The sequence below is a fragment of the Bison bison genome, unplaced genomic scaffold (genome assembly GCF_000754665.1).
Source record: "Bison bison bison isolate TAMUID 2011002044 unplaced genomic scaffold, Bison_UMD1.0 scf7180017864155, whole genome shotgun sequence".
NCBI classification, from domain to species: domain Eukaryota; kingdom Metazoa; phylum Chordata; class Mammalia; order Artiodactyla; family Bovidae; genus Bison; species Bison bison.
In genome coordinates this window covers 3,379,441-3,394,617 of record NW_011494727.1, presented here as the reverse complement: position 1 = coordinate 3,394,617, position 15,177 = coordinate 3,379,441, and the positions used below count along the sequence as shown (strand labels likewise).

Genomic DNA, 15,177 nt, shown 5'->3' with positions numbered 1-15,177 from the left:
CATGCATTGGAGAAGGAAATGGCAACCCACTCCAGTGTTCTTGCCTGGAGAATCCCAGGGACAGGGGAGCCTGTTGAGCTGCCGTCTATGGGGTCGCACAGAGTCGGACACGACTGAAGTGACTTAGCAGCAGCAGCAGCAGCAGCAGTGGAATCTAGTGCCCTGACCAGGGATCGACCCCCCAGACCCCTGCATTGGGAGCACGGAGTCCCAGCCACTGGACCACCAGAGAAGTTCCCAAATGCTGTAGTTTTTTCTTTTGGTCTTGGTCTTGGTTGGTCTTCGCTGCTGCGTGCAGGCTTTCTCTGGTTGCGGCGAGTGGGGGCCACTCCTTGCTGCAGTGTATGGGCTTCTCATTGCAGTGGCTTCCCTTGTTGTGGAGTGTGGGCACTGGGGCAGGTGGGCTTCAGTAGTTGTGGCACACAGGTTTAGTTGCTCCTCAGCGTGTGGTATCTTCCTGGACCAGGGATCAAACCCTTGTCCCCTGTATTGACAGGCAAATTCTTATCTATTGTGCCACCAAGGAAGTCCCAAGACCCTGTACTTTTAAGCCACCCAGTTAGTTGTAGTTTGCAGCCCCAGGAAGCAAATACACTGAGCCAGTCTCATCCAGTGTCAGGGGAGAGTGAAGTCAGTTATAGGTATACAAGGACTTAAGGTTTATTCCCATTCATTCTGATGGTCTGTGCCAGCCATACAAGGGTGAAGCCTAGTAAGGAGGCAGCTGGGGGCAGAAAGAGAATGGATGGCTTCCAGGAGCCTGAAGAAAAGAACTTCCAGACAGACGGCTGTGAGTGGGCCTCAGAAGCACCCAGTCCAAATTAGAACTGGAAGCCATTGGCTCCAAGAATAATATCTCCAGGACAGAGACTGGAATGGGTTCCAGGAAACGTTCAGAGAGAACAAGAAGCTGGAAGACACGAGGGTTATAGGAAGATGGGCTGTTTCTTTTCTCAATAGGAAAAAGAAGGCAGTAGAAAAACTCCACAAAAAATAAAAAACAATTGCGAGCATGTTGTGATCCAAATGTGAAGCACACTGAGATACCACCTGCCTTGAACAGTGGGGAGCATGCTGGCAAGGAAATGCTTCTCTTTAAAAAATAAATTTACTTATTTATTTGGCTGTTCCCAGCCTTAGCTTTAGGATCTTTAGCTGAAGCATGTGAACTCTTAGTTGGGGCCTCCTCAGTAGCTCAGCAGCAAAGAATCTGCCTGCAATGCAGGAGCCACGGGAGACGCGGGTTTGATCCCTGGGTCAGGGAGATCCCCTGGAGGAGGAAATGGCAACCCACTCCAGTATTCTTGCCTGAAGAATCCCATGGACAAAGGAGCCTGGCAGGCTACAGTTCATAGGGTCACAAATAGTCGGACATGACTGAAGCGACTTAGGATCTTAGTTCCCCAACCAGCGATCAAACCCAAGTCCATGCATTAGGAGCACACAGTCTTAGTCCCTGGACCACCAGGGAAGTCCCAAGAAGCTGCTGTTTGACCTGGATGCTGGGAACTTTTCCCTCTGAGGAGTGCTTGACTCCTGACTTTGAACTGTACAGAAGGAAATAGAATCCCAGTGCATTTCTTGGCTCTGCAGGGCGCAGTATTTATATAGTCACAGTCATGCTCTCTTTTTAAATGGTGATGTAGTGCTCTATTGTGTTCATATGTTGACTGCACTCTTCCTGGTGCTGGATATTCCATTTAATTCCTGCTTGCCTTTGACTATTTTTTTTTTTTGGTAACTAATGCTGGAGTCTGTGGTCAGTTTGACCCATGAAGCCTCTTTGTGGGAAGAACTGAAGAACTGAATTGTCAGGTAATGTGTAATTACATACAATGAGGGGAGGTGTCCTGGGTGTAAGTGTGACTTCGAGATTCAGGAGGGAGGTGGTTACTGGACTCATTGAGACTGTCCCCATGACTGGGCCTTGGTCCTACTGGATCCTGTCTTGGAGAGCAGCCTGGTGCTGCTTCTGAACAGCGGCCTGTGGGCAGAAGCGGGGGCAGGTACATGGTCTTAAAGGTTTGGTGCCTGTGGGAGAAACCTGAGCTTGTTCATATGCTAACGAAAGGCACCAGAAACAAAGAGAGCTATTGTTGTTAGCAAGGTCAGAATTGCCCAATCTTCTTGATGTCATGCACACACAGAAAATATTTGTACAGCTCACGGATAAATGCATAAGACTGTTCACAGTCAGAAGTGACCCATCCAGGCCCTCCAGTCACCCCAGGGTCTGCTGTGCCCCCAAGGGTTGAGGAGATCTCCTTGTCAACAAGCCACTTCCTCTCAACCCAGTGACATCTTTGTACAAATGAGAAGGAAGGTAGTTCTTTTCCAAGACAGCTTCCGGACACCCACTCTGCCAGGCAGTAGACAGAGTCAGTGTGCCAACCTTTTATGAGCAAGGTGATGAACAGAGGCCCTCTGGGTTCTGTGCTGTGTGAACCTGTGGCTCAGCATACCTGTGGCCCAATTGAGGATGCTGCTAGGAAGATGGCTAAGGGCCTGAACTGCTAGGGGGCAGACGGAGGCTGGAGATGTTCTTGCCATCTGCTGGCATGAGACTCCTGGGGTTCTGCTCTTCTGACAGATCTGAAGGTGGGAACACCTGAAATAGGGCTGCAGGGAGGTCAGATGTGGGCGCCAAGCCCAGGAGAGATAACCCGGGGAAGCATCTGGGGGCAGACATCTGAGCATCGTCATACAGCAATGGCACTTGAAGATGTGGACGTGAGTGTGTGTGAGCGCTCCACAGAGAAGAACTCAGGAGAACAAGCAAATAAGGCCCTGAGGTCCATCCCACGCCTCTGCTAAGATAGGGCCTGATATTCAAGTAGAACATAGAAATGAGCTTCCCGTGGGAGGGGAATCTGAGCACTGTGATATCCTGTACCGTGGCTCATGGGCAACGACCCAGCCTGGTCAGGGATCCCAGGCAGCGACCCCTGGCTGCCATACCTGAGCCCTCAGCTCTGCACCCTCGGGTGCTGGCATTCTCCACCAGTGTTCACTCGGTGTCACTGCCAGGGTGTGCTGTCTGGCACAGTGTTCCATTCATCTGTCTGTCTGTCCCTAGGGCCAGGAGTTAGATTTTTTTAAATAATTTTATGTGATTTATTTTTAACTTTTTTTATTATTATTTTTGCTGCACTAGGTCTCTGTTGCTGGTCTTGGGCTTTCTCTGATTGCAGTAGGTGGGACTACTGTTTGTAGCCATGTGTGGGCGTATCATTGCGGTGGCTTTTCTTGTTTCAGAGCTCAGGCTCTAGGCATTCAGGTCAGTAGTTGCAGCATGTAGTGTTAGTTGCCCTATGGCATATGGGATCTTAGTTCCCTGACCAGGGATTGAACCCATGTCCTGTGCATTACAAAGCAGATTCTTAACCACTGGGCAACCAGGGAAGTCCCCCGAGCGTTAGATTTCTGAAGGACTTTTAAGAGTGCAGATAGAGGCCTGGACTTGGGTGCTTGGGCGATGAAGGGCTCCAGCAACCCAGCCTGCTCTCTGCCCCAGGTGGCCTTGGGAATCTACTGCCCCAGTGTTCTCCACAACCCCAACTCTGAGCGGCTGTGAGGAGTGTAGGGTCCAGTCCTCGGCCTCGGCAGCTGTCCCAGGAACGCTCCCCAGAACTGAAGGAGGCCTGCTTTGGGGCCCCCACATCTGAGCTCTTGGACCAGGTGAGCTGGTTATAGTTTTGCCCTTGGCATTGTGGGAAATACTAGAAAGGAACTTTTGCTTTCTTGGGCACATCTCATATGATTTCCACATTGCATCAAAGCCAAATAATTTAGTTTAGCAAATATTTTGGACTTACATTGTGCATCCAAACCAGTTTCATGGTGAGTGCAGCCATGAAAGTGAAAGATGCTTGCTGCCTGGAAGGAAAGCTCTGACAAACCTGACACGTATTAAAAAGCAGAGACATCACTTTGCCGACAAAGGTCCATGGAGTCAAAGCTATGGTTTTTCCCAGTAGTCATGTACAGGTGTGAGAGTTGGACCATAAAGGAGGCTGAGCACCAAAGAAATGGTGCTTTCGAACTGTGGTGCTGGAGAAGACTCTTGAGAGTCCATTGGACACCAAGGAGATCAAACCAGTCAATCCTAAAGGGGATCAACCCTGAATATTCACTGGGAGGACTGATGCTGAAGCTGAAGCTCCAATACTTTGGCCACCTGATGCGAAGAGCTGACTCATCGGAAAAGACCCTGGTGCTGGGAAATATTGAAGGCAAAAGGAGAAGAAGGAGGCAGAGGATGAGATGGTTAGATAGCATCAACGACTCAATGGACATGAATCTGAACAAACTCTGGGAGATAGTGAAGGACAGAGAAGCCTGTAGTGCTACAGTCCATGGGGTCGCAAAGAGTTGGATATGACTTAGCAAAGTGAACAGCAACCACAATTGTGCACACAGGAGAGAGGTGCATTGCTAGTGCATGTCAGAGTGAACTCACTGTGGCTTAAGAACAATGGATTTATTATTATTTACTAGGTTTCCTTCTCTTAAGACACACAGTGTTTCAGCCTCATAATATTATACTAAACATGTCACTTCTCCCTTACTTGGTTCTGGGACTTGTTGCTGTCCCCACAGGGGCAGGTCCTCCCTGCTTGTGTCTTTGGTGTCATGTGCAGTGTCCATGGGTGCAAAGAACTGTCCAGCAACCCCCACCCAGGGGCTGGGAGGGTAGGAACCATGCCGAGTAGGAACCATGCCCCAGCTATTTCATTATTTCCCCAAGACAAAGGGCAGTTGTTCTGCTTTAGGCTCCTTGGGCAGGTAACTAATGCACTTTCCTTTTTGGCTGGAATCCTAACAATTCTTGAGAGCACCTTTGTGAAATCCTGCTGATTAGAAAGCTCTCTGGCAGTTACATGTGATTTCAGTCCATAAAGAAGTGAGAAAACAAATTACTCTTTCATAAATACTGCCTGGAAGGTTAAAATCTCTCCATAAATGGGGTCCACAAGGATGATATGAATAATAAGTGACTACTTGGTTCACTAGGTTGGAAGTGGGTTAACTTTGAGTTAGAAACAAGCCCAAACAACCACTAAACCCGAGGATTCTGACTCTTTCTGGGGTAGCTGGTGGTTTGGAAATACCCAGCCAAGCTCAGAGGGCCCCTTGGGATTTCAGTTCTATTGGTGCCAAATCCCCATCCAGCTTCAGTCATTTCTGTTCCCTTGTGACCTAAACTTTTTAAGGAAAAACAGTTTACTGAGGTGTACTCTTGAGTACTCAGTTGCCTCCAACTCTTTGCGACCCCATGAACTGTAGCCGTCCAGGCTCCTCTGTCCATGGCGTTTCCCAGGCAAGAATACTGGAGTGGGCTGCCATTTCCTCCTCCAGGGGATCTTCCTGACCCAGGGATCGAACCTGCGTCTCCTGCATTGGCAGGCAGATTCTTTACCACTGAGCTGCCTGAGATGGCATACCATCTGTACATAATTGATGTACACAACTTGGTGAGTTTGGAGATAAGAACACCCTGTGAAACCATCACCACAGCCTACACCGTAAAGACACCCGTTCCTTCAAAAGCTTCCTCGTGGCCTTCTTGCTTATTTGTGTATTTGTGATAAGAACACTTAACAGAAGATCTACTCTTTGCAAAATCGTAAGTGTACAATATAATATTAATTGCTGGCACCATGCTGGTCAGAGTTTGGTGTTTTTTTTTGGCTGACCACCAGGGAAGTCCCTGTATGAAGTTCTAAGAGCACCTATCCCTCTCCCTCTGTCAACTATGGTGTTTGGGGTCCTGTCACATCTGTCTTATTTGGTCTGGGTAGTTCTACACTTGACCTCTAGATTGGAAAGCAAGCAACTGGCCTCTCTTGCCCAGACACGATTTCAGGTTGTAGCAAGGCTCACTGTCTTTACCTTGCATGCATTCAGTAACCCTAGTGTCTCTCTTGCCGGAGACAACCCTGGCACTGTGGTCACCATTCCATGGTCTTTCTTGTGCACTCAGGTAGGTCCAGAGTGCCCTGGATTCTGAGGCAGAGGCCATGGGCGTCTTGTTACTGGGGTGTTCCTATATAACTGCAGAATAGATGATTGCTAACTTAATATATATACTAGTGTACACCTTTATAAGAATGAGATCATAGAATAATGCTTTCCTGTAATCTCTTTTCACTTTAATACTGCATATTCTTATTAACATCTATAGTGTTAGTGTTGGCTAGCTTTGGTTGGAATTCTGGAACATCTGGGTTCTTTTTGTTTGTTTTTTTAAATAAATTTATTTATTTTAATTAGAGGTTAATTACTTTACAATATTGTATTGGCTTTGCCACCCATCAACATGAATCCGCCACAGGTATACACGTGTTCCTCATCCCGAACCCCTCTGCCTCCTCCCTCCCCGTACCATCCCTCTGGGTCATCCCAGTGCACCAGCTCCAAGCTTTGTTTTCTCCGAATAAAGAGATTTTGAGTGACACCGGAGCCCTTCAGGGTCTAGCTAGCTCTGTTCAGAAGGATAGAGGACACAGACTGGACTCAGCAACACCTATTGGCCTCCTTATTCAGTAGCTTCTGGATGTAAGTCATTGAACTATAGTTTAATGAAGTTGAGAGTATATCACAATGGATAAAGAAAAAAAGAACACCTTTCCATCTTATTAAATACTACAGTTTTTAAAGGATGAATGGTATGTCTTGATGGGTCTATTATACTTAATTTAAACAATCCCTCACTTTGGAACATTTAGATTATTTAAAAGGGGTATGCGTGTGTGTAATAAACAGCTCTTCAGTGACTGTCCATTTGTCTGTATACTGTACACATCCTTATTTATTGCTAGATACTAGAAGTGGAGTTGCTGGCTTTAAGAGAATGCAGTCATGTTTTTTTTTTTTTTTTTTTTGGCTGCACCACGCAGCATGTGGGATCTTAGTTCCCTGACCAGGATTCAAACCTGTGCTGGCTACAGTGGAAGCGCAGACTCTTAATCCCTGGACCACTAGAAGTCTCAGGAGAATGCAGTTGTAAGGCTTTTGATTCACGATAATAAATTGCCTCCCAGAGCATTCTCTCAAGTCACACCCCATTAGTAGGGTAAAAGAGACAGATGCATTCCACTCTAGTAGGCTGGATATTTTTTTAATCCTTTTTTGGTATTGTGGTAAAATGCACACAACATACGATGCGCCATCGTGACCACATTTAAGTGTGTGCTTCACTGGCCTTGAGTGCTTTCACATTGTTGTGCAGCCGTCACCGCGTCCATCTCCGAACTTTGTCAGCAGAGAAGTGCGTTTTTTTTTGTTTTTTTGTTTTTTTGTTTAGTCTGTACAATTTGATGCTGGAAAGCTTCTCAGTGTTTTAGCTCACTGTTCTTTTTTTACTGAGAAGGTGCAGCTTGTGGTCAGGTGCTGTGGACACTGGGTGTCTCTGCACTGCAGTCCTCCGCATGGTCAGAGCTGCCTGAGGCTCCGGACAGCTCCCTCCGTGGAGCTCCGCACCCCCAGCCTTGGTACTGGCCGGCTTTGCTGCCCCCTCTTGCCCAGCTTGCCCACCTCTGCTCCACCTGCCTTTTCAGTGCCTACTATTTGCAGTTTTCTCTCCCATGCCTTTGAGCTGTTCTTCAAGGTTGCCCTTTCCTGCCTCATCCACCTTAGGCCCTCTCCATCAATACTCCCTAGGAGCTGTTCCTGGTGAATTTAAGGTTCTTGCCTCATCTCAAAATAATTTGGAGACAAAGTGATAGTAAGAATTGGATTTATTTAGAGAGAAACACATTCCACAGGCAGAGTGTGGGCCATCTCAAAAGGCAAGAGGCCCTGAAATATGGTGCAGTTAGCTTTCATGGGCTGGATCATTCATAGGCTAATGTGTGGGAGGATTATTCCAGTTATTTGTGGGAAGGAGTGAGGATTTCTAGGGATTGGGCCAGTGCCCACGTTTTGGCCTTTGATAGCTGGCCTCAGAACTGTCATGGGGCTGGTGGGCGTGTCACCTAGCTTATGCTGATGTGTTAGGGTGAACGTGAAGAGGCTCGGGGTCCACCGAAAGTTGACTCTTCTGCCATCTTGGATCCAGTTGGTTCTCACCAGTCTTTGTCATGTCCTGAGGCCATGTCATTCTTTTAAAGATTGTGCCCTGCCCTCTTCCCTCCCATTTCAGCAGCACACTCTGCTACTGTTGTTGGAAAATATACAGAATGTAAGTTTAGCACTTGAACCCCTTCTAAGTGTTTTCACAATTCATCAGCATATAGACCGTTCACAGTGTTGTGTACCTGTCACTGCCGCCCAGCTCCAGAACTTCTTCATTCACCCAAACTGAGGCTCTGAGCTCATTAAGCAGTAACACTCATTCTCTCCTGCCCTCAAACCCTGGAAATCACCATTCTACTCTCAGTCTCTGCTTTTGATGGTTTGATTCCTGTATGTGGAATCATACAGTATTTATCCTTTTGTGTCTGGCTTATTTCACTTAGCATCATAATTTTCAGGGTTCCTCTGTATTGTAGTATATGTCAAAATTCCATTCCTTTTAATGCCTGAATAGTACATTCCATTATATGTGTGTAACACATTCAGTTTATCCATTCACCTGCTGGTGGACATTTGAGTTGTTTCTGTCTTTTGGCCCCTGTGCATAGTGCTGCTCTGAAGATTAATGGATAAGTATTTATTTGAGCCTTGAATTTCAGTTCTTTGGGGGTATATACCTAAAAATGGAATAGTCGGATCATACAGTAATTGTGTTTAACTTTTTGAGTAACTGCCAAACTGCTTTCCACAGTCCCAGCACCGTGCAGGGAGCCTGGACCTAGGAGTCCAGAGAAAAGGGTCCAAGCAGAGTGGGATGAGAACCATTTCCTAAGGCATACAGAGCTTTACTGTGTGATCACCGTCCACCTGTCGTGTTAATAGTTTACTCTTCTAAGCAGTGGCTTCTGCAGCTTTAAGGTAGGTAGCCAGAGAGAGGGCTGCTGTTCAGGTGAAACCACAGAAGCAAGAACAGTGACGGAGACATGGTGGGCAGGAAGGTGGGTTCCTTGGGCTATCAGTACCAGGTCAGGCTCTCCATCTCTACCAGCAGGCACCATTGGCCAGGAGAGGCCAGGGGGCTTCCAGCTTCATGCGAGAAATTTTGGAAGGATCTAGTGCTCTCTTCTTGTAACTCAAGCCTGTGTGAGATGGTCACGGTGGCCTGGAAGCAAAGTAAGAACTGTGGACATGCTCCTGAGGCACCGGGCACTTCTGTAACCACCTCTCCCCCAGCCACAGGGGTGCTGAGCTTCAGCTCTGCCCAGGCCACTCTGCACATGTGGAGCATGGCAGAGCCCCATAGAGCATCTTCCTAGTCTTTGAAATATGGCCCGCCCACCATCTGCAGGTTTGCTTGTATCTCTCAAGGTTGCCTTCTGTAAAAAAAAAACCATTTGCTTTGGTATTCACTGAAATCCTTTCTTGCCCCTTTCTAAACCCCCATTTTCTGTGTTTTCAGTATTTATGAAAGCATTAAAAAAATCCTCCTGTAAATAAAAGACCCTGAGAGGGACTTCCCTGGTGGTCCAAGTGGTTAAAACTCTGGGCATCTACTGCAGGGGGCATGGGGTCAATCCCTCGTTGGGGAACTAAGATCCTGCAGGCTGCATGGTGCGATCGATCAATCAATCTATCAAATGATTGATAGAAAGAAAGAAAGAAAAGAGACAGTGAAATAGGCAGCCTAGCATGAGGTGGGTTCCTCCCTGGGACAGCAGTGACCCAGGAAAGACAATGGAAGCCCCAAGTGGGCACGCATTCTGTCTGCCTGGGGAGTAGGTCACCTTCAGTCAGGTACATCACGTTCCCCTGGAGATATGCTAAGTATCCATTGCCCTCCATTGCACGCCCACTGGGAAGGCTGTAATAAAAAAGACAGTAACAGATACTGGCAAGGATGCAGCACATTGGAACACTCATCCAGCACTGATGAGGGGACAGAATGGTGCAGCCTCTTTGGAAATACGCCTGGCAGTTCCTCAAAAAGTTACACATAGAGTCACCATATGACCATATGACTATACCACGCCTAGGTATAAACCCCAAGAGCCAAGAAAACATGTCCACATAAATCTAGTACACAGATAGTCGTAGCAGTATTATTTATAACAGCCAAAAGATGGATACAATACAAATGTCCATCAGCTGATGAATGGAGAGACAGAATGTAGTATATCCATACAGTGGACTAATAGCTCAGCCATAGAAAGGAATGAAGTACTAATACATGCTACATCATGGATAAATCTTGAAGACCTTGTGCTCAGTAAAAAAAGCCAGACACACAGAAAGCCACATATTGTGATTCTATGTATATGAAATGTCTAGAACAGGCAGATCCATAGAGATGGAAGGGAGATCGGGGTTGCCTGGGGCTAAAGGAGGGAAGAATGGGAGTGATTGCTAATGAGCATGGGGTTTAGGGGTGATGAAAATGCTCTGAAATTAAATAGTGGTGATTTTATTTATTTATTTACTTATTCAGAGTACAATTCTCTGGATAAACTACAAACCACAAAACTGTACACTTTAAAAAAAAATAATTTATTTGGCTGAACCAAGTCTTAGTTGCGTCATGCAGGATCTAGTTCCCTGACCAGAGGTTGAACCAAGATCCCCTACGCTGGGAGCACGGAGTCCTAACCAGGGAAGTCCCTGAACTGGACAGGATGAGTTTTATGTTACCTGATTTATAGCTCCATAAAAATAATTTGAAAATATCCATAAAATTAAAATTTTGCCAGTTCTGTATTTGTGTGTGTGTGTGCGTGTGCCAAATCTGGCAACTATCCTTGCCACCTACTTTTTGTAGATAACGTATTATTGTAGTACACACATGAAATATCTACTAGTCTGAGAGACAGGCTGATAGTGTAAATGAATACAACACAAATGCTCTTTTGAGGTATGTCTGCACCTTTGGTTTTGTATTTTACACTTTGCAGTTGACTTGGCAAGTTACCAGCCTGTTGACACCGTGTGATTCTAATTTTAAACAAGAGGTTCCTAGGAAAACAAAAAGAACTTTCCCCCCTGAACCCAAATTCAGAGTGGTAAGGTGTATATTTAACCAGGGTTGGCTTCCCAGATGGTGCTAGTGGTAAAGAACGTGCTTGACAGTACAGGAGATGTAAGAGACTTGGGTTTGACCCCTGGGTTGGGAAGAACCCCTAGAGAAGGAAATGGCAACCCACTCCACTATTCCTGCCTGGAGAATCTCATGGACAGAGGAGTCTGGCAGGCTACAGGCCATGGAGTCACATAGTCGGATATGACTAAAGTGACTTACACACACGCATGGCTTCTAGAACTGGCACCAGGATCCCTGTTGCTGCTGCCTGGGGAACCCAAAAGAAAAAAATGAACTGCAAAACCAGTTTGCCATAGTACTCTTTGCAGGAGAGGAAAAAACAAGTCCCAGGTGGAAATGAACCCTGAATGTTCATTGGAAGGACTGATGCTGAAGCTCCAATACTTTGGCCACCTGATGCGAAGAGCCAACACTGGAAAAGACCCAGATGCTGGGAAAGAACAAGGGCAGGAGGAGAAGTGGATGAAAGAGGATGAGATGGTTAGATGGCATCACAGACTCCGATGGACATGAATCTGAGCAAGCTCCCGGAGATAGTGAAGGACACGGGAGCCTGGTGTGCTGCAGTCAAGGGGGTCACAAAGAGTTAGACACGACTATTGACTGAACAACAATAACAAAGGCTTATAAACAAACTTTTTAAGCTATGAAAAATTTTTGTTAATTATGAAAGTGCACAGGTGTTCTTTTTGAAGATTCTTTTCTGTTTAATTTGCTGATGATAACAGGGAGAGAGCGCTAGTTCTCTTTGGCGGTGTGGAGCTGTCTAAGGTGGAGAAGGGGATTATCTTCCCCACAGTGATGTCTCACGCCTATAATTAACGTATCACAATATTCCTTTAACAGGCTGCTATTACGAACAAAAAAGAGCTTTGCAGACATTATCACATTTAATCTGAGAGCAGACCTGGCTCATGTTAAGGTCAAGGGAAGTGACTTGACCAAGGTCATACAGGTGAACAGGTCCTCCTTGGGTGCATGTACTGTTCCTGAACCAATTTTCCCTTTATTCTTAATGAAGAGAAGCAGCCCTCTTCCTCTTCAGCTGTGTCTCTGACAGGTAGACAGAGCCATGAAAGGAACTAGAATTAAAACCAAACCCATAAAAAGGAACGGATTTGAGTCAGTTGGAATGAGGTGGGTGAACCTAGATCCTATTATACACAGTGAGTGAGTGAGTGAGTGAAGTCGCTCAGTCTTGTCGGACTCTTTGCAACCCGGTGGACTGTATCCCACCAGGCTCCTCTGCCCATGGGATTCTCCAGGCAAGAATACTGGAGTGGGTTGCCATTTCCTTCTCCAGGGGATTTTCCCAACCCAGGGATCGAACCCAGGTCTCCTGCATTGCAGGCAGATGCTTTAACCTCTGAACCACCAGGGAAGCCCAGAGTGAAGTAAGTCAAAAAGAAAAAAACAAATATCAGATATTATACATACAGAATCTAGAATCTAGAAAGATAGTACTGATGAACTTATTTGCAGGGCAAGAATAGAGACACAGGGGTAGAGCGTGGTCTTGTGGACACAGAGGGGGAAGGAGAAGGGGTACAAATTTCAAGAGTAGTGTTGATATACATACACTATCGTGTGTAAAATAGATAGCTAGTGGGAAATTGCTGTATAACACAGGGGGCTCAGCCCGGTGCTCTGTGAGGACCTAGAGGTGGGATGGAGGGGTGAGTGGGAATGGGTCCAAGAGGGAAGGGTCACATGTATACATAGAGCTGATTCACATTGTTGTACAGCAGAAACCAATTGTACAGCAATTATACTCCAATTAAAAACATACTGTTAAAAAAAAACCCAAACCCTGTTATGTTCTTGACACAAAATGGTCACTGTCAAGTCATTTCAGTATATATTTCAGAGGTCCATCACTCTGTTTTCCTTTCCTGATAAAGGTTGGACTGTTATGTGGTGGGCTTTCGGGATGATATGCAATCAAGTGGATTTTTGCAAAGCTTAGTCAGCCTGAAAGACCCTGCTTCAATGCTTTTTCCTGCTCCCCTGCTGTTTTCCTGCCCTGGTCCTTCATCTCTGAGGATGGCTTCTCTTCCTGCCCCTGTTGTGGGTGCCTCTCAGCTGGGTGGTCCATTTTCTCCTCTCTCCCTGGGGACTCTCCCTGAGTGGTTTCATTTACCTGTGATTATTTTTTTTAATTTATGTATATATTTGGCTGTTCCAGGTCTTTAGCTATGACACATGCAGGATCTTCAGTCTTCCTTGTGGCATGCAGGATCTTTAGTTGTGGCATGTGGGATCTAGTTCCCTGACCAGGGATCAAACCCAGGGCCCCCTGCATTGGGAGCATGGTGTCTTAGCCACTGGACCACCAGGGAAGTCCCCCACCCCTGATTTTTATTCAGCTGTTGCAGTGAGTTTCCCAGTCTAGTCTCCTAACCTTGCAGTCACTCCAAGTAGGGTCCCAGTTGCCTTCTAACATCTCTTCTAGATGGTTCATAAACAAGGTCCACTGTTGAGGACTCATATTTCCTCTCAATTGCCCAAGCCAGAAAACGTGGTTCTTTTTCCTCTCTTATCCTTTTCCACACTTGATCTTACTAACAAACAAACAAAAACAGCTTTACTGAGCTATAACTCATACATCATACAATTTACTTATATAAAATATACAATTCATTGTTTGTACAATCATCAAAACCATCTCACTCTAGAACATTTTTTCCTCCTCCAAGAAGCCCAGAACTTATTATTATCAGTCACTCCCCATTCTCCCCACTTTATGTTTACTATAGATGAGTACAAAAGCCCTCAACACTTAAAACTGAGAACATTATTTGTTCAGTCCTGTAAGAAAATAATATTTCTTAGTATTAGGAATGATGTTGATGAGTCATGTCTTCAAAACAGACATGGCATGAAGTCTTCTGTATTTTGTTTTTATCTAGCGTAACAGGAAAACCTCCAGGCACAGACATGCTACAGCACCAGGAACAATGCCGACTGCTTCTTGGGCAGTGTTTTGCACTCTCTTGAATTAGCTGTCCCAGGAATCATTCATCATTATGGCTTGGCGGCTCGACACCTGGCTTTTTAGAAATCATCCCTTGGATGTTTTCTAATTCTTGGCTTTTGGGGTTCACAGCACGTGAATCATAAAATTCTGCTTTGAGGTTTAAAACTCCCATCTTTCACCATAGATTCCAGAGGAGTGAGTTCTTTAGTGTAACTGTTCAATATGCTGCGTATAGAATACATCACAAATGTATGTTGAAATCCTAAAAATAAGATGCCTTCCACAGATGAAATATCATGCATAGAAGGTGCCTGCTGGTGCAGTGGCTGCTTTGTAAGTGCAGGTCACACACGTGTATGAGGCTCAAAAGACAGGCGTTGGTGATTTCTCTGAAGCCTTGGGTAGAGAACACAATCTCTAAATGATGATATCCCATAATTGTGAGAACAACTATCCAAGTGCATTTAACATTTTTCCTACATATATATTTCTTGGAATGTATTTGGAAGAGAAAATAGCTTTGACATAAATTGGCCACGGAGCACAGTTGGAGACGGTGGCCCCTAAGAGAAAAACCGATTTCCTTAGGTGGGTCATTCAGTGTTCCCCTGGCTTCAGCCCACCCTCAAGGCCTCGTCTCTTCCCTGCCCTTCCTGTATCCCTGAGTGGTGCTTGCCAGTCTCTGAGCACACCTGTCAACATCTGCAGTCATTTCCCCCTCACATGCTAAACCCCAATGATTTCCTGGATTCTGGGCTGGGTTAGAGGTGGGGTTTGGAGGAGGGAGAGGGGTTTCTATGCAGGAGTAGCAGGGTGCCATTTGAACACAAGATGGGATCGCAGTGCTTCTGGTTTTTTTGTTTTAAGTATTTATTTGTTTGACTTTGCTGGGTCTTAGCTGTGGCATATGGGGTCTAGTTCCCCAACCATAGATTGAACTGGGCCCCCTGCATTGGGAGGGCAGAGTCTTTTGTGTGTGTGCGTGTATGAGTGTGTGATTCTAAGGTCTTTATTTATTGTACAATGTGTTGTGATAGTTGACATTTTAAATAAAAAATATCTTGAGAATTGGGTCTTTTAAAAAAAAAAAAAC

At 45.8% G+C, this 15,177-nt stretch overlaps 1 protein-coding gene across 3 annotated transcripts in view; it reads left to right on the top strand.

Moving 5' to 3' along the window:
- HOMER2 (homer homolog 2 (Drosophila)) overlaps positions 1 to 15,177 on the top strand; it is a 127,931-nt gene that overhangs the window by 67,410 nt on the left and 45,344 nt on the right. Inside the window, exon 1 of one of the 3 annotated variants that reach the window (XM_010841107.1) lies at positions 1,634 to 1,815. The exons of the other annotated variants lie outside the window; for them this stretch is intronic. The gene's annotated coding sequence lies outside the window, so the exon portion shown is untranslated. Of the gene's footprint in view, positions 1 to 1,633; positions 1,816 to 15,177 lie in introns of those variants that run through there. 3 annotated transcript variants of the gene reach the window in all.